Raw genomic sequence first — 20022 nt, forward strand, 5'->3', positions numbered from 1 at the left:
GAAAACTCACACCATCTTGGAACAGGAGAAATAATACCTGCCTAAGTGCACTTGTAGAAAAGAGATCCATTGTAAAGGTTTGGCAGTGAAAACTTTGGGGGACTGTGTTTAAAAAAAATGATGGATGGTGCTGCCCATTCCACTTCTAATTGAGAGAGTGCTTCGATCCCACAGGGATGGATGGGACTCTCTTGCTTGCAGTTGTAGACCTCTCAGTTCCTTGGGATGGTCATTGTCCATCATCATCTCCTTGTCAACCATCCTGGGAGAGTTAAATGAACTAGAGAGTAGGTGTTACAAAAGTAGAGTTACTGGTATTCAACTACAGACTTATTGTGATTCTAGCAATGTAATAATGGTTATCCTTGATGTGAAGGCAGTGGCCACTGGAGGTTCTGAGGCCAGGGAGAAGGAAAAACAGGTGTAATATGGGGGCATTTTCAGGATTGGGAATTGTCCTGAATGACATTGCAACGACAGATACGGGCCATTATATATCTTGCCATAATTTACAAAATTGCACAAGTGAGAGTGTAAACTACAATGTAAATTATAATCCATGCTTAGTAGCAGTGCTCCAAAATGTGCTCATCAATTGTAACAAATGTACCACACTAATGAAGAATGTTGTTAATGCTGGAAAATGTGGGAGGTATAGGGAGAGGGGCATATGGGAAACTTCTTTATTTATTATGCAACATTCATGTAATCTAAGTAACTTTTTTAAAAAATAAAAAATATATTTAAAAAAAGAAAATGATGGGATGGGATGGGGATGGACAACATTTCGTGATCTCTGGCAGAAAGCAGGACAAATGTTGAAATAGCTAAGCATGTGTGAAAGAGGCAACTATAAGAGGATAGTGTATTAAGGAAAAGAGAGAGAAATAAAAGGGAGAAAATACAATTTTACTTTTTTATTAAGAAGCTAAAATGCAATTGTAAAATTTTTTACTTGCTTGACAGAGGAATCTATAAATTTGTATAGCATGAAAGTATATTTACAACAGGAAAAACCTGTAAGATAAGGGCATGGAAGCATTTTTTAAAAAAATAATAATGTGTTATACTTAAGGTACTATTAATACAATTGACTTTCCCCAAGTCCCCCTTATCCAAGATTTCCCTCACACAAATTTTCTTTCTTTGGTCCTTTTCATTTGGGCTTCTTGCCATCTTCAAACATGTTCTGGACCTCTCTATCTTAAAAATTATCCCCCCAACACGCACACACAAAGAAGAAGCTTTATTTTAATGTTTTCCCCTTTTCTACCATCATTCCATCTTTCACTGTCATAAAGTTGAAAAAAAAAAAAAAAGGTTCTTTGTGCACATGGTCTTCACATGCTGCCTTCTATACAATTTCCCCCTCCTTTTGTCTCTCACTTCTTAATTCCTAGCAATCAGACTTCAACCTCTTCACTCCTACTAAAATGTACTATATGTCAATGGTATAATAGCCTCTTTCCAATCGCACCAAATGTTTTTCTCAGACATTGTATTAGTTAGCCAAAGGGGTACTGATGCAAAATACCAGAAATTGGCTGGTTTTTATAAAGGGTATTTATTTGGAGTAGAAGCTTACAGATATCAGACCATAAGGCATAAGTTACTTTCCTCACCAAAGTCTATTTTCACCTGTTGGAGCAAGATGGCATTATAGATAGCATAGCAGATGACTGGGAGGGAGGCATAGGGCTGGGCTATGATTTTTGCAAAAGAACAAACGCTTTTCCCTAGTTTCTGCAAAAGAACGAACTCTGAGTTCTAGTCACCATCATCAATATCAAATGTATGATAGGTTTCTGAAAGTATACAAAATAAAATGCAGGGAGCAGATGTAGCTCAAGTGGTTGAGTGCCTGCTTACCATGTACAAGGTACTGGATTCAATCCCGGGTACCTCCTTAAAAAAAAAAAAACAAAAAAAAACAATGAAACAAGAACGTAGGAAAACTTTTGACAGTGATTGCCTCTGAGGAAGAGAATTGAGGGACTGATTGAAAGGAGTAGGAGAGAGATTTAATTTTTGCTGAAGATTTTTGTATCTTTTGACCTATATGTTGTGTGCATGAATTATAAATTGAAAAATTAATGTTTAAATAGAAAATGCATGACACACTATGCGAGACACTGTTCACTTGAAAAATAGAGTCTTTGTCCCTGCTCTGAGTTGCTTATAATGACAACAGGGACACAGAACATTATTTTTAAAGGAAAAAATAACAGTTTTACTAGTCAGTCTAACAATTCACTGCCTAATATTAGTTATTTAACTAATCTTGGCTTAAGTTTCCTTACATGCAATAGAAAGACAAAATGAAATAAGCACCTGTCTCATTTCATTCATTCATTCTTTCATTCATTTATCTATGCAATACGTTTTTTTAAAGATTTATTTTATTTATTTCTCTCCCCTTCCCCCTTTGCCCCACTTGTCTGTTCTCTGTGTCCATTTGCTGTGTGTTCTTCTTTGTCCATTTCTGTTGTTGTCAGCAGAACTGGAAATCTGTGTTTCTTTTTGTTGCATCATCTTGTGTCAGCTCTCCATGTGTGAAGCGCCATTCTTGTGCAGGCTGAACTTTTTTTCACGCTGGGTGGGTCTCCTTACGGGCACACTCCTTGCACATGGGGCTCCCCTACATGGGGGATATCCCTGCGTGGCACGGCACTCCTTGCATGCATCAGCACTGTGCGTGGGCCAGCTCCACACAGTCAAGGAGGCCCGGGGTTTGAACCGCAGACCTCCCATGTGGTAGGCGGACGCACTATCCACTGGTCCCAGTCCGTTTCCCTATGTGATATATTTTTATTGAGCAATGTATTAGCTGGTGTTTGTTGCAAACAAACCACCCCAAAACCTAGTGTCTTAAAACAGCAACCATTTATTTAGCTCACAACATGGCAGGGAGGCAATTTGGGCTGAGTTCTGCTGAGTGGTTCTTCTGCTCATCTCAATTGGGCTCACTTATTTCTCTATAGTCAGTGGTAAAGCAGCTAAGGTGTCTCTGCTTCTGCGTTTTGGATGACTCTTGGCTGGAGAGACAGAGGCAACTGGGTCACATGTCTCTCATGCAGGCAGCAAACCCAGGCTTGTTCACATGACAGCTTGCTATTGCAAGAAGAGCAAGAGAGAATATTTCAGTGAGGAAAAAAAAAAAAAACAACTTTTCAAGTCTCTGCTTGCATCACATTAGTTAATGTCCATACTTGATGAGAAGTGCTATAAAGTCACATTGCAAAAGGGTGTGGAGAAGGGAGAGGAGTAATTTGTGGTCATTTTTGCAATCTACCACAAGCACCCTTTTTGTACCAAATCCTTACCTTCATGGAGCTTACATTATATCCTTTTAGTCACTGAGTTTCTACAGTTAGCAAACTATAATTGCAGAAATCTGGGTTGAGATTTGACATCAGGCAATTCTCAAAAGTATTTAGATCTATAGAATGCTAATGATTAAGTAAACAAAACTTTCTTGAGATAAACCGTTCTGGCTAAACTTTCCAAAATGTTTAGTAAGGTTTTTTGTTGTTGTTGTTATTCCACTGTTACCTAAAAAATCTCTTTACAAACCCAAATGACCACATTATTGTTTGGGGCCCCTTAAGAATTGAGGATAGCAATGACTGCTAATTGATTTCCTTTATTGCTCATGATTTTATTTTTTAACTATAGCTTGTGGAGCAATAAGTTCTATGTCTCCCTAACCACTGGGAATGGCACAAATTGATCAAATAACAGCACATTCTAATTCTAAACACATCCATTGTTCCTAGCACTGGTCAGACATTGAAAGGATAAAATGAGGCAAATTGTAAAATTTGGGGGCATAAGCTGCACTCCTCTGCTAGCCCTCTACACTCCTCACACACAACCACCTCTGGTACCTCATGTATCCAGCATATCAACAGCTCTGCAGGAGACAGCAGCATGGTACCCAGTAGATGCTGCTGTACACAGAAGCCCCATGTGTGCCCAGCAGGTGGCAGTGATGGTTGGCTGAGGTAACAGAGCCTGCGAAGTAGGGCACATCAGAAGTAAATAGCTCAGTGTCCAGTAGACATCACATGGTAGTTGACTGAACTTGTTTATGAAGACACATGAGATTCCAGAGCCCAGATTGGAGGTGGAAAGCAGGGAAGGGAAGCCCAAGAGTCTGGAAGACATAGCTGATTGTTATAAATGCTGGAGTGCCCCCAAGGCTCAGGGCTTAAGCCTGGGATCATGTCTCTTCTCAGTCTCTTTCCATTCCCTAGACATTCTCATCAAGTATCACGGTTTCAAACATCAGCACTGTGCCAATGACTTCAATTTTTTACCTCCATCCCAAATCTTTGTTCTACAGTCCAAACTCATACATTTAACCGGACACCGGGTCTGCCCACTGTATGTCTAATAGACAGCTCATATTTAGAAAGTCTAAAACTGAACTACTAATCTTGCTGCTTCTAAAAACGTCTTTAACCTGCAGCCTTCCCTATTTCAGTTGACAGGAACTTCCTCCTTTCAGTTGCTTAGGCCAAAAACCTTGCAATCATTTTTTTTTTTTTTTTTTTTTTGTTTTTTTGTTTTTGATTTTTTTTTATTGACTTTGTAATAATATTACATTAAAAATATATATGTGAGGTCCCATTCAGCCCCACCCCCCACCCCCCCTCTCCCCCCCCCAACAACACTCATTCCCATCATCATGACACATCCATTGGATTTGGTAAGTACATCTTTGGGTACCTCTGCACCTCATAGTCAATGGTCCACATCATGGCCCATACTCTCCTCCATTCCATCCAGTGGGCCCTGTGAGGATTTACAGTGTCCGGTGATTACCTCTGAAGCACCATCCAGGGCAGCTCCATGTCCCAAAGACGCCTCCACCTCTCATCTCTTCCTGCCTTTCCCCATATCCCTCAGCCACCATGTCCACTTTTCCCAATCCAATGCCACCTTTTCTATGTGGACATTGGATTGATTGTGTCCATTGCACCTCAATGTCAAGAGGAGGCTCAGATTCCACATGGATGCTGGATGCAATCCTCCCATTTTCAGTTGTAATCACTCTAGGCTCCATGGTGTGGTGGTTGTCCTTCTTCAACTCCATCTTAGCTCAGTGTGGTAAGTCCAATAGATCAGATTGTAGGTGCTGGAGTCTGTTGAGGCTCAGGACCTGGCTATCACATTGTCAGTCCAGAGATTCAAATCCCCTAAATATATCTTAAACCCCAACATTAACTGCACCTCCAGCACATTAGCATGAAAGTCTTATGAAGGGAGATCCCATCTGAGTCCAGATTCATCACACATAAACACCATTTCCAAGGAGGGGCCATCTGCCCTGGTAGTTAACCCCATCGGCCATGACCATAACTCCCATGGGTCTCTTTTTTTTTTTTTTTTTTTTTTTAATTAATTTTTTTATTTTTTATTGACTTTGTAATAATATTACATTAAAAATATATATGTGAGGTCCCATTCAACCCCCCCCCCCACCCCCCCTCTCCCCCCCCCCAACAACACTCGTTCCCATCATCATGACACATCCATTGGATTTGGTAAGTACATCTTTGGGCACCTCTGCACCTCATATACATTGGTTCACATCATGGCCCATACTCTCCTCTATTCCATCATGTAGACCCTGTGAGGATTTACAATGTCCGGTGATTACCTCTGAAGCACCATCCAGGGCAGCTCCATGTCCCGAAGACGCCTCCACCTCTCATCTCTTCCTGCCTTTCCCCATACCCTTTGTCCATTATGTCCACTTTTCCCAATCCAATGCCACCTCTTCTATGTGGACACTGGATTGGTTGTGTCCATTGCACCTTTATGTCAAGAGGAGGCTCAGATTCCACCTGGATGCTGGATGCAATCCTCCCATTTTCAGTTGTAATCACTCTAGGCTCCATGGTGTGGTGGTTGTCCTTCTTCACCTCCATCTTAGCTGAGTGTGATAAGTCCAATAAATCAGATTGTAGGTGCTGGAGTCTGTTGAGGCTCAGGATCTGGCTATCACATTGTCAGTCCAGAGATTCAAATCCCCTAAATATATCTTAAACCCCAACATTAACTGCACCTCCAGCACATTAGCATGAAAGTCTTATGAAGGGAGATCCCATCTGAGTCCAGATTCATCACACATAAACACCATTTCCAAAGAGGGGCCATCTGCCCTGGTAGTTAACCCCATCGGCCATGACCATAACTCCCATGGGTCTCTTTAGCCCTCAAAGGAACCAATATCTGGGGGTTGTATCTGCTTTATCTGTCTCTCTGACTCTGCTCAGTTGTGCATGAGGGCAAACCTTCTGCCAGCCTCCAGACTCTTTTTTAGAAACTCGTAGCCATATAAACTCATTTCTCCTTTCCATTTCCCCCTTACTTTAGGTCAAACAGCATTTTAAAGTCATGTTATTTTATGTAGACATGGATATTCTGCTGATCCCCTTGCAATCATTTTTAACTCCTTTTTCTCTCCATTCCACATCCAATTCATCAGTAAATACTAAAACCCATCTTGTTCCTTGGTCTAAGCCTCCATCATTTCTGTCCTGGGTCACTTTATTCAAATATATATATATATACACACACACACACAAGGGATTCCCATATGTCACACTTCCCACACCTCCTACCCTTCCCCCCATTAACAACTTTTTTCAATAATGTGGTACATCCATTATAACTGATAAACACATTTGGATCATTGTTACTAAGTATGGATTATAGTTTACACTGTAGTTTACACTCTATCCCACTCAATTCTGTAGATTATGGCAGGATATATAATGACCTGTATCTGTCCTTACAATGTCATTCAGGACAATTCCAAGTCCTGAAAATGCCCCCATATTATACCTCTTTTTTCCTCTTCCTGCCTTCAGCACCTCCTGGATCACTTTAATAGATACTAAGTGGTCACCCTGCTTCTGTGTTTTTCCCTCTTCAGTCTAATGTCAACCCAGCTATGAGTGATACTTTTAAAACCTAAATTAAACCAACAACTGGCAACTGCTCCCTATTTCACTCAGAGTAAAAGCCAAAGTCCTTCCAATAATTTACAAGTCCCCTGTCATTTCTATGGCTCTTCCTCTCTTACCTCTCTCTTTGCTCATTTGTCTCTAGCCACACTGGTTGCCTTGCTGTTCCACAAATACCCCAGGAATACTCTAAAACATTTGCACTGATTGTCTCCTCTGCCTAGAATGTTCTTCACCCTTGCTGACTTTACCCCACCCCCTCCCTGGTGCAGTATGGAGCCAGCCTGTGCTCCCACTAAGGGTCTCTGGACCTGTTCTAGAGGAAATAAAGTACACTCTATGTGCATACTGGGATGCCTCTATGTCAGTGCCACTCTATTAAGTGACAGCCTGAAAGACTGAGTCAAGAAACTCCTCTCTGACTTGCCATCCCAGAACTTAGTCTGAAGGCAGAAGCAATTTGCAAACAGATAAAGCAGTGTAAGAAATACATGAATTTAAGTGGGCGGGGCAAAGGATGATCTGTTTTAAAACATAAAATAAAGCACCCAGGAGGGGGGCAAAATCAATTTCATAGGGAATAGAAGAGATATTTAGATTATTATAAATGGAGAATTCCAAAAACCAGGAGGGAAGGGGAAGACACAGGCTCAGAAAAGATGGTGAGGACCCTGCATATTACTTTTACCTTGGGATGATCTCCAGACAAGAGAACTAAACTCTGAAGGAGAGCACCAATCAACAAAGACCAATTTGCAAAGGCTGTGGGAGGAGTTTTATGCCTTGTTTTGGTCGTTTATGTTAGCTTCTGGCATTCAATGAAATCTCTGTCATATCACTAGCTGGATACAAACTTAAACAACAGATACCTCAGGGAATAAATCCTAGGGTTATCACATTAAAATATGTTAAAATGTACAGTGTGGGGAAGCGGACTTGACCCAGTGGTTAGGGCATCCATCTACCACATGGGAGGTCCACGGTTCAAACCCTGGGCCTCCTTGACCCATGTGCGGCTGGCCCACATGTGGTGCTGATGCACGCAAGGAGTGCCGTGCTACACAGGGGTGTCCCAGCATAGGGGAGCCCCATGTGCAAGGAGTGCACCCCGTAAGGAGAGCCACCCAGCACAAAAGAAAGTCCAGCCTGCCCAGGAATGGTGCCACACACACGGAGAGCTGACACAACAAGATGATGCAGCAAGAAGAAACACAGATTCCTATGCCACTGACAACAACAGATGCAGACAAACAAGAACACGCAGCAAATAGACACAGAGAACAGACAACCGGGGGGGGGGGGGAGATAAAAAAAATGTACAGTGTGCAACAGAAGATTACAAGACAAACCAAGAAACAGGAAATGATGGCCTATCCAAAGGAACAACATAAAAATTCAGAAACCGTGAACTAAGAAGGGCAGACTCTGGACATACTGGACAAAGACTTTTAAAACTGATCTTCAAAATAATTCTGGGAGATGAAGAAAAACATGGAGAAAGAATATTGGGAAAATGATGAATGAAAAATATTAGAACCTCAATAAAGAAATAGAAGTTTCAAAAAGGAACCAAAAAAAATACTGAGTTGAAGACCATGAAAGCCAACATAAAAAATTCCCTAGAGGGCTTCAATAGCAGATTAGAGCTGACAAAAGAATTAGTTAACCCAAAGATAGGATAATTTAAATGATTCAAGGTGAGGAGAAAAAGAAAAAAGAAAAGAAAAAGAGTCAACACAGTCTATAAGACCTGTAGGACACCATCAAGCACATCAATACACACATAAAGGGAGTCCTAGAAGGAGAAGAGAGAAAGGCAGAGAAGGAATGTTCAAAAATATAATGGTAGAAAATTTCTCAAATTTAATGGAAGACATGAACATGTACATTCAAGAAGCCCAATGAACCTCAAGGGGATAAACTCAAAAAGAACCATGCCCAGATACATAGTAGTCAATCTGTAGTATGACATTGACAATGAAAGAGTTCTGAAAGCTACAAGAGAAAAGCAATGTGTTATGTACAAGGGAACCTAAATAAGATTCTGATTTCTCATCAGAAATCATGGAAGGAAGGAGACACTGGGATGAATATTTTAATTGTTGAAAGAAAACAAGTGCAAACCAAGAATTTTATATCCAGTGAGACTATCTTTCAAAAATGAGGGAAAGATTAAGATATTCCCAGATAATCAAAAGCTGATCGAATTTGTCACCACTAGACTGCACTACAAGCAATGCTCAAAGGATTTCTTCAGATTAAGAGGAAAAGACATAGACAGTAGATGAAAGAGGGATAAAGAAATAAAGATTCCTGGTAAAGGCAACCATATGAGTAATTATAAATCCCTGTACCATTGTATTGTATTATTGTATTATTGTATCAATTTTTTACTTCTTTTAGATTCTAAAATGCAAATACATAAAAAGTAATGATAAAGCTATGATTTCAAACATACAATGCATAAAAATATACTATCATGTGAAATGAACTTTAGTTAAAAACTGTTCCAAGGAACAAAAATGGTCACTACATACTGATAAAGGGGATAGTTAAATAAGAAGACTTAACAATTATAAATAGTTAAGCACCTAACAGTAGAACCCCAAAATATATCAAGTAAATATTGACAGATTTAAAGAGAGAAAAGGAAGGTTTTACGTTAATAGTAGGAGACTCCAAATCTTGAACAATACTATAAACTAACTAGACCTAACGGAACACTTCAACCAGCAGAATATCCTTTTCCCATTAAATTGACTTGGCACCATTGTCGAAAATCAATTGAGGGGATCAGATGTAGCTCAAGTGGTTGAATGCCTGCTCCTATGTACAAGGTCCTGGGTTCAATCCATGGTAACTCCTAAAAAAAAAAAATCAATTAACTGTACACATGTAGGTCTACTTTGCACTCTATTGCTTTTTATTCTGTCTTGATTACTATACTTTCATAGTAAGTCCTGAAATCATATAGAATAACTCCTCCAATTTTGTTCTTTTTCAATATTGTTTTGGCTATTTTAAATCTTTTGCATTTAAATTAGATGCAAAAATGTAAAATTACTTTTAGAATCAGCTTGGTTGGTTATTTTCTCAAAAAAAAAAAAAAAAAACACTTGCCGGAATTTTGATGGGGTTTAAATATATCAATTCAGGAAGAATGAATATCTTAACAAAATTGAGGCTTCCTTTCTGGAACATGATATCCCTTTGCATTTATTTAGGTCTTCTTTAATTCTCTGCAATGGTTTTAGTTTTAATGTAGTGGTAGAACATAGTCTATTAAATTTATTTTATACATTTTACAGTGTTGATGTTCTTATAAGTGGAATAGATATTTAATTTATCTGATTATATATTGCTAGTAATTTAAAAATAAGAGTGATTTTTGAATATTTGAGTATCCTGTGAGCTTTCTAAATTACCTTTTTAGTTCCAGCAGTTTATACATTCCTTTGGATTTTCCACATATACAATCAGCTAGTCTCCAATAAAGATAGTTTTCTTGCCTTGTTACACTAACTAGAACTTCAAATACAATGTTGAATAGAAGTGGTGGGGCCAAACATTACTTATGTTCATTAAGCATATAATGATGATAGGTTTCATCACTAAGTATAATGTAAAGAGCAAATGTTATGTAGACACTCTTTATCACTTTAAGGGAATTCCCTTCTATTCTAAGTTTCCAGAGCCTTCTTATTATGAAGTACTACTGGATTTCATCAAATGTTTTTTACTGCATTTGTTGTTGTTGTTGTTTTTCATTTATTCAGAGTGTGTGGTGTATTGTATTCCTGGGAAGAAACCACTAAGTCATGATGTGATTTCCTTTTTATATATATTCCTGATTTGATTTGTTAATATTTTGTGAAGGATTTTTACATCTATCTTTAAGAGAAATATTGTTCTATAATTCATTTCTTTATAATATCTTTGTCAGGTTTTGGTATCAGGTTAATGTTAGCCTCATAAAATGATTTGGAAAGTGTTCCCTTTTCCCCTCCTTTCTGGATGAGTATATGATTTAAATATTCGCTAGAATTCCATTCATTGACTTTTATCAGCCTAACTTCTCATCTGTAAAAATTTCTTCTTTTGTCACATTTCAAAAATATATGTGATATTGAAAGCAGGTGAAGTTCTCAAAATTATGAATATTTAGAAGCCCATCAGCAACACTAATTTTAAAAAGTTCGTTGTGGGTTTTTACACTGTTCCTTCTTGACCTAGCTTTTATAGCATACAAACACAATTTCATGAGTAAATGAGATTCTAGTCGACTTGTAGAGAAAAGAATCTCAACATTAATTCTGTCCAAGTCTGATGCTAATTTGAGATTCAAATATTTAGTATATTTGTACATATCTCTAGAAATTTTCTGATTATAAAGGAAGCTCATGTTAATTACAAAAATCAGATAATACACAAAAATTTTAAAATAGAAAATACAGATCATCCATAATCCTTTCACCCAGAAAAAACCAACATTAGTTTGTATCTCACAATCTTCTTTAAAATACACATTATATTTGAGTATGTATATATGTGTATATATATATACATATTCTTTTTTAATGGGATCTTATTATGCATACTATTTTGTATTATTAGGTGAAATAAGGAGTTTCTAATTGAAGACTCAGGACCTTCTGCCCAGCCCATGCATCATTCTTTTCAGAGACTGTAGCTGATTGGAGAAGACAGACTTAAAGTGGATCGAGAGTCCATCTGGCCCGGCACCCAGCCACCAGACAGGCCTGCAGCTGAACAATTCCACGTGAGCCTGTCTACCATTTTCTAAACTGCTTAGGAAACTGACAAGGACCTTTTGAATGCTGAATTCAGGGCTTGTAAAATATTGCCGTGAATTTGGATATCAGTATGTATAAGCCTCTCTTTTCTGGCCAATTACTGGGTTCCTTGTGGGAACAAATCATTCTCAGCAGCACCTGGCATGGAGATGCTTGCCATTTATGCCGTAATTACCTGCCTGTAAAGGTCAGCTTGGAGATGTGTATTTCTAAACCTGCCATGAAAACTCAGTGTGATTCTGAGTCTGTATACTGAGGAATTGCATTTTAAGACAAAACGACTACAGTGTAAATGAATAAGATGAATTTTTATGGACCAATTTATTCAAGGTCATTATTTTATTGGTTCCCTTTGTGTAACACTTTCACAGACCTTCAAGTTCATGATTATATTTTCACATTTCAAGTTCCATATTGCTAATTTTCTCCACCCTTAATATGAAATCCTTTTTTTTTTTTGCAAAGAAAAATTAACTTTTTAATTTGCAAGTAACCCCCCCTCCAAAAAAAATATTGTCTTTCTTAAATATAACACAGATCCCAAGAACAAGAGTTCCTCTCCAAGCAATACATAAGATAGGGACAGTGTTAACAAAGGGAGGGGAGGAGAGAAAATGAAAAAAGAAAGAAGAAATTGATTCCAAGTGAATTCTGCAAAAGAAAGCCTGTGATTCAGCAAAAGAAAGCCATGAACAATTATGTTTAACTCACAGACACGCATACAACTGCAGCTGGGGAAAGACTGCTCTCTAATCTCAACCTTCTCAGCCAGCCAGAAGCAAGCAACATTACTCATAAACTATTCTTTCTTTCTTTTTAGGAAATCCAGCTCCAAGGGAAGATCCCATGCTGTCTAAAGGAAGCTACCTAGGAAGAAAAATGAGAACAATTAAGCACTAAATCTGTACAAGAAACTTTAACAGCTGAGACTCTAAAACGAAAATGGAGATAATGCTAATGATTATGTTTTATAGCCTCAACATGCCTTGAGTCTGGAAGGGTTCCAAAGCCTTCAGCAGATTGCCACATTGATAGAAGGGGCCCCGCTGAGATGCAGCTGCTTCTGGGGAAGCGCCGGCAACTGGAGAACAGCTGTATATCAATCCCCAGCAACGTGCAGGGCAGGAAGTCAAGAGAAACTAACTGCCTGCAAGGGCATCCCTTCACCCTGGAGCCTCCCTACTTGCTCCAAATACTTAGAAAGGCTGAGTCGTCACATTTACCAACTAACTGAAATATAATAAAGGCTGAACTATATCTGTAATCTTGGGGAAGGAGATGGTCTGGACAGCCAAAGTTTCTAGCTGGCCAAAGATTTTTTGACATGTTTAAGCACCAAATTTCATTTAAACATTATAGATGAAAACTTTTCTAAAATGTGTCTCTTGATTCCCTGACTTTCTAAATTCAAATTAACAGTATATTCCTAATGTTACACCTTCAATTCATCCATCAACTTTAAAAGGTTTATAATGATGGGCTTTTATTATAGAGAGACTTCCAGAAAGTTCTCTTTCTTTCTCTTTCTCTCTCTATCTCTCTTTCACACACACACACACACGCACACACTTACTCACATACAGGTTTAAGGAGAGGGAAGGATGGGAGGCAGAAAGGGAAAGGAAGAAAATTATAACAAAAATTAGCAGACTACATTACTAGTTCTACCCCTTCCATTAACTAGCAGAGTGACCTTGAATAACAGGCCAAATTGTCTTGTAAAAGGAAGGAGGATAAATAAATATTCTTTAAGTTCTAATCAAATTTTAATCATGGTAGTTCTTTAAGCACTATAATATTCCCAAATCTTTCCTTCTCTTTCAATCCCTCCCTCCCTTCCCTCTCAGGCCTTGTGGCTGTGCCTTCCAGAAATCCTACTTCTGCAATCATCTTGGATAATTTTAACATTGATATAAATAGTGGTTCATCCAAACATCAATTCGAGGGTTGTAAACTGAAATGTCTACAAGGGCAAATCAGAGAGCACAAATGAATAAAACAAGTCAATCTAAAGAAATAAATGAGAAAGGAAACAGTGATGGCATTGGTATTAACTGGGAGTGGTGGTGACGGTGACAAACTGGAGAGCAAACACTGTCCAGGACAAGCAACTCTGACTCAGCAACAGCAGGATATGCCATAAAAGCATGCAAACTCAGAGAAACTAGAAATCCAGGATTTTTAAATGGTGGCAACTATTTCATTTTTTAAAAGAAACAGAATGCAGGCCAAATGAAATGTCTATGGACCAGATTGTGTTTATGACTAACCTGGTTAAAAACAATGCCTCAGGTCCCTGTTCCCAACACATTATCTTGCCAACTACATTCTCAGTGTCTCCTCCCATCTCATTTTCATCTGGTTAATTCTTAGGCATCCTTCAGATCTCATCTTAAACTTTACCCTCTGACTCCTCAATGTCTATTACTTTGAGCTTGACTTATAGTACTATAATTTCCTATTTACTTAATAGAATTTTCCTCCAGACAGTAAGTGCTATAAGGATAGGCACCCTGCTTCTCTTATTTACCACTATATCCCCCCTCACATAGAAGAGAGCCTGGCACATTGGTTTTTGTGTGTTGTATTTATTTTTTACTTTTTTAAAAATTTTTTTAAATTTTTAAATTTTTTTTATTTTTTACTTTTGTATCTTTCGGCACATTGTACTTGCTCACAAATATTTGTAAAATCAAAGAAAAATTCACTGATCCCTGGTTTACTCTTTAATTACAATTCTGAGTACCCTATTTACATTTCCTAAGCACCATTGGCTATTTTCACCTAGATAGACTTTCAACAATCAAATCTTAACACATTTGTGGTGGTCTGGAAAAATATGTTCACAAATTCTCCCTTCAAAAGGTAGAGCATAATTCCCCTCCCCTTGAGTGTGGAATGGATTTAGTGACTCACTTCTTTTTTTTTTTTTTTTTTTTTTTTTTTTTTAATTTTTTTATTTTTTATTGACTTTGTAATAATATTACATTAAAAATATATATGTGAGGTCCCATTCAACCCCACCCCCCCACCCCCCTTCTCCCCCCCCCAACAACACTCGTTCCCATCATCATGACACATCCATTGGATTTGGTAAGTACATCTTTGGGCACCTCTGCACCTCATATACATTGGTTCACATCATGGCCCATACTCTCCTCTATTCCATCAAGTAGGCCCTGTGAGGATTTACAATGTCCGGTGATTACCTCTGAAGCACCATCCAGGGCAGCTCCATGTCCCGAAGACGCCTCCACCTCTCATCTCTTCCTGCCTTTCCCCATACCCTTTGTCCATTATGTCCACTTTTCCCAATCCAATGCCACCTCTTCTATGTGGACACTGGATTGGTTGTGTCCATTGCACCTTTATGTCAAGAGGAGGCTCAGATTCCACCTGGATGCTGGATGCAATCCTCCCATTTTCAGTTGTAATCACTCTAGGCTCCATGGTGTGGTGGTTGTCCTAGTGACTCACTTCTAACAGATAGAATATAGAAGAAGTGATGGGATGTCACTTCTAAGATAAATTACAAAGATTATGGCTTTGTTTCTCTCCCTCCCCCTCCCCCTCCTCTCTCTCTTTGATTTTGCTCACCCTGGGGGAGCGATGTTTGGAGAAGCCCCTGGGAAGCATATATGGTGAGGAACTGAGGCTTCTTGTCAATAGCCACATGAGTAAGCTTGGAATGGATCTTCCAGTCCCAGTCAAATCTTTAGATAACAACTGCTCCTGCTGACAGCTTGACTGAAAATTCATGAGATACCCTGAGTCAGAACCACCAAGCTAAACCATTCTTTGATTTCTGTCCCTGATAAACTATGTGATATAATGTTTGTTGTCTTAAGTGAATAAGTTTTGGCATAATTTGTTATGCAGCGATAGCTAATAAAACATACCAAAAATGAGTTTGTAATTCTCCTCCCTCCCCCATCTCCTCTGAATTTCCCCAGTTCTATTTATGGCTCAATCCTTTCAAGTCATCAAGGTTTCCAAATTCAGGATCTTCTTTGAATATCCTCCCCTGCCCCTTGTACCCCACATTTAATTAGCTATCAAATCTTGCATATAATACTTCTGGAGTATACTTTGCTCACTCCTTTCTCTCCATTTCCATTTCTTTTTCCCTATCTTAAGCCCTCCTTACTCCTTTCCTGGGCCTCCTAACTGATATACCTGGATCCGATTTTTCCCTCTCTGATGCATCAGCCAGATGCCTTAGGTTAATTTTTCTTCAAGTTAATTCTCCTAATCAAGAATTTTAATAGTTTTCCTTTGTCAATGGGTTAAAGTCCTAATGCCTTAGAATGATACAGTCTGGTCTGAATTACCTTTCTAACCACTCTCTATTATTTTTCAAATTTCTAAGCTGATGGAGAAAACATTTCTAGGAATAATGTTATGCCTTTGTGGCACTGTTCCAGTTACCTAGTATAGTTGTAAAAACTACACTCAAATCTTAGTGACAACCACTTTTGATTGTTTATGGTTTTATGGGTCAGGGACTTGGGAAAGTTTTGGTTGGAAGGTTTGTTTCTGATCAGTGTAGGATCAACTGGGGCTGGAAGATCCACTTTCAGGAAGGCTTCTTCGTTTATCTGTCTGCCATTTTGGTGCTCCTTGGTCTTTCTCTCTCTCCATATGACCTTTTACCTTTCCTGGTTTTCCACATCTTGACAGCACAATGGTATCAAGATATCAAACTTCTTACTAGGTGGCTGGTTTCCAACAGGGAGTTTTCTAAGAGTGAAAGTTCGAAGGGACTCAGGCAGAAGTTTTAAGGCTTCTTAATCAATTTAGTCTTGGAAATTATGCAGTAGCACTTAGGCCATGTTCTGTTGGCCAACAATGAATTTCAGCATCAGTCTGAATTCAAGAAGAAAGGATTCTACAGTGTGTGATAATGGGGAAGCATAGTTCTTTAGGGGGTCATTTTTGAAGACTAGCTACCATAATATTCTTTACACCTGGGAACAACCTTAAGTTGAGCTGATAATATTGGGAAGGGGTTCTAAGAAGAAAGACAATGGCGAGTTATTAGTAGGCATATAAACCTTCCTTTCCCTTAGAACACTGAAGAAAAAATGGTAGAAATGCACACACACACTAAGTACTGCCAACTCTTATTTTTTTTAGAGGGCAGGAAAGAAACACAATAAATGGAACTAAGTTTTAGGGAAACAACTTGGGAACAGAAATGTAGACCACTCATTCAAAGTGCCCACCTACCTCCAAACCACCTCTACTAACTAAAATTCTACTTTGGATAGTAACCCCTCAAACATGATCCACTTATACTCCTAACAGAAATGGACCAAATTCTTCCTGTCGGTTTTAATCCATGCCTAATTATTCTTTAATATACAATTGAGTCCCCTGTCATCCATCAAGCTTCCACAGACATCCCAGCTCACTACAACTCTTTTCTTTCCTAGAACACATACTGCCTCTTTCTCACACTAGGCTATAAACTGATTCTCATTGTTGTCTTGTGTTTTAATGGAATCAGAAAAATAGAGCTAGACAGGCAATGAGTGATCATCGAGGCCAATTCTTATATTTTCAGATAAGGACATGAAGGCTGCAGGAATTTAAGTAACTTTTGCAAGGTAATATCACCAGCACAGGGTAGATGTGATTGCCCAGCTCCTTCCTAATGCTCTTCCTCCCCACATTTGCATTGATCTTGCCTCTCTAGGAAGGGTAAGAAATTCCTCATGATTCAGAACATGTCTTCGTTTTTTGTCTTTTCTTTTCTCACTGGGGTCCAGTTTTTAATTAATGTAAGCTTATTTGGTATACTGTAATGCCTTTTATATGGTACCTAGCTAGCTTAACAGTGAGATCTCAATGTGTAGTGTACTTTGTGATTTTTCCTTTAGTACAGCTATAAAATTGGTTAAAGAGGATGATGTTACACCATGTTTCTAGCATTCTCCTACACAGCTAAGGGAGAATAAAGATCCCTGAGAACTGGATAAAATAAACTTTAAACAGCAAAAGATTCTGTGAACAGAACAACACAAAAAGTAAAGGGCCTATTGCAGGTGAAGGGAGAGCAGCAGCCCCTCCATGGAGACCAGGGTTGTAGTAGTTGCACCAGACACCAAAACACAACTATGTCAAGCAGACTAGGAACCCAGTGATGCAAATTCCAAAGATCATTACACAAACACATGTGGGGAACTAGCAGAAATATCTGGGGAACACTTGGGTTAGGTGCTAGTTTCCCACACCAATTTGTTTAATTATAATTTGAGTTACAATACATTTAACTTACATTCAAATGTAGCCTCATAATCATGATTCAACTTATCCCTTTGACCAGTGATAGTGAAAATGACTTTCAAACCATTTATTCAATACTTAGGACTGCTGGTCAGGTTGCACTGACTGGTACAGGATGACTAGTAGTTTAGTGCCAGTAGCTTTCTGACTGGTCCACTGCCTATTGCTACATATTTTGAATATGTCCCTCCTTAAGATGCTTACCATGTTATGCCCGGTGTTACAGATATTTGTGTTTTTTCTTTTTTTCTTCTCCTCCCCCTTTGTGACCCTGCTGTTTTTACTGTCTATATCCATTCGCTGTGTGATCTTCTGTATCTAATTCTCTTTTTGTCTTTTCTTCTCATCTTTCTCACCTAGGATTCACTGGGATTCGATCCTGGGGACCTCTGATGTGCAGAGAGATTCCCTGTCAATTGTGCCACCTCAGTTCCCGGTCTCTGCTGAGCTTCACCTTGACTCTCCCCTTCGTCTCTCTTTTGTTGTGTCATCATCTTGCTGCGTGGCTCACTTGCACAGGCACTGGCTCACCACATGGGCACTCAGCTTGGTGTGTGTACATTCGGTTCGCCATGCAGGCACTCAACTCACCACACAGACACTCAGCTCATCATGTGGGCACTCAGCTCGCTGCGCAGGCACCCACACAGGCACTTGGCTTGCCATGCAGACACTTGGCTTGTCACGCAGGCTCTCAGCTCATGTGGGCACTGGCTCACCACACAGGCATGCTTTCTCTTCTTTTTCTCCAGGAGGTCCCAGGGATTGAAACAGAGCCCTCCCATATGGTAGGTGGAGACTGTCACTTGAGCCACATCCACTTCCCTGTGATCTTTTCTTATCCTATGAGATTAGAAGACAGCACAGCACCTTCCATGGTGCCCTGCTGATTGAGGAATTCTCAACAAATCTTTGGTGGATGTAGTACACTGTCTACTATAAACAGACTTGGGTTCAAATCCTGTCTCTGAGATAGAGCACTGTGTGATTTTGAGCTAGTTATGTAACTTCTGTCAGTATTAGTCTTCTCCCCTGAAAGATGAGGTAATGATGCCTCTCTCATAAGTTTTACTGTGCTAGGTAAATATGAAAACTGCATGCAAGACACAGTGAACAAAGTATAGAACCCAGCAAACAAATGAAGCTATTATTATTTTGGACATGTTTTCTATTCAAAATGAGTAAGCTCCCTTCAATCTCTCCAAAGGTGGGCCTAATCCTCTTCCTTAAAAACTGAGCATATTCTGTGCTCTCTAACACCATAGTTCCGAAACGGGAACCATCATAAACTTAAAACATCATAAGTATTAATCCTTCAACTGGGCACACTATGAAAAGCATACCTTATGGTCCTGATATAATTTCACCACTATCATGAAATGAAAGAAAACCACTCAAAATGTGTTTCCTGCATGAGCCCAAGGGTTGGCTGAATCTTTCATGGGCTCCATTAGCAAGACAAATTCTGCCTGCACATCCTGCCAAGATCAGGGAACTGAGTCAGGGGGGGGCCCATTTGATTTTTCTTGTCTTGTGCTGGCTTCTGGTTCCAGCAGTTCAGATGGGGAATATTTAGAATTCTAACTTCCCACCTCCTCCTCATCATGGATTTTTCCTTTTCCCCACTGCACCAAAAAGGTCCCTGAACAAGCTTGAGCAAATTAACCTCCTCCTCAGATTTTTAGAGATTGAAAATGGAAAGACTCTTCCAGTTAATTTAGTTTCTCCAACCCTGCTCTCCCACTGCAAACAGCTGACTTCTCTATGGCAGGCATAGCAGAACTCAGCAGTTTGGGCCACAGGGCTTGCCAGCAATGCCCTCCTTGGTGGCTTTGCACTCTTAACCACTGCAACCCTGTAATTTTCCAGATGACTTGAGGTTTTGAAAGCAAATGAAGCAGTGAAACTGCTTCAGCTGCTAAATTCTTCCTAGATTCATTTGG

General features: G+C 39.3%; 1 long non-coding RNA gene across 1 annotated transcript in view; it reads right to left on the reverse strand.

Moving 5' to 3' along the window:
* Positions 1-904: 904 nt before the first annotated feature.
* Positions 905-20022, reverse strand: part of LOC131275980 (uncharacterized) — an 86598-nt gene continuing 67480 nt past the window's right edge. The window contains exon 3 of the long non-coding RNA XR_009183443.2: positions 905-3111. This is a non-coding gene — a long non-coding RNA (uncharacterized lncRNA). The remainder of the gene's footprint in view (positions 3112-20022) is intronic.

The sequence above is a fragment of the Dasypus novemcinctus genome, chromosome 25, assembly GCF_030445035.2.
Source record: "Dasypus novemcinctus isolate mDasNov1 chromosome 25, mDasNov1.1.hap2, whole genome shotgun sequence".
NCBI classification, from domain to species: Eukaryota; Metazoa; Chordata; class Mammalia; order Cingulata; family Dasypodidae; genus Dasypus; species Dasypus novemcinctus.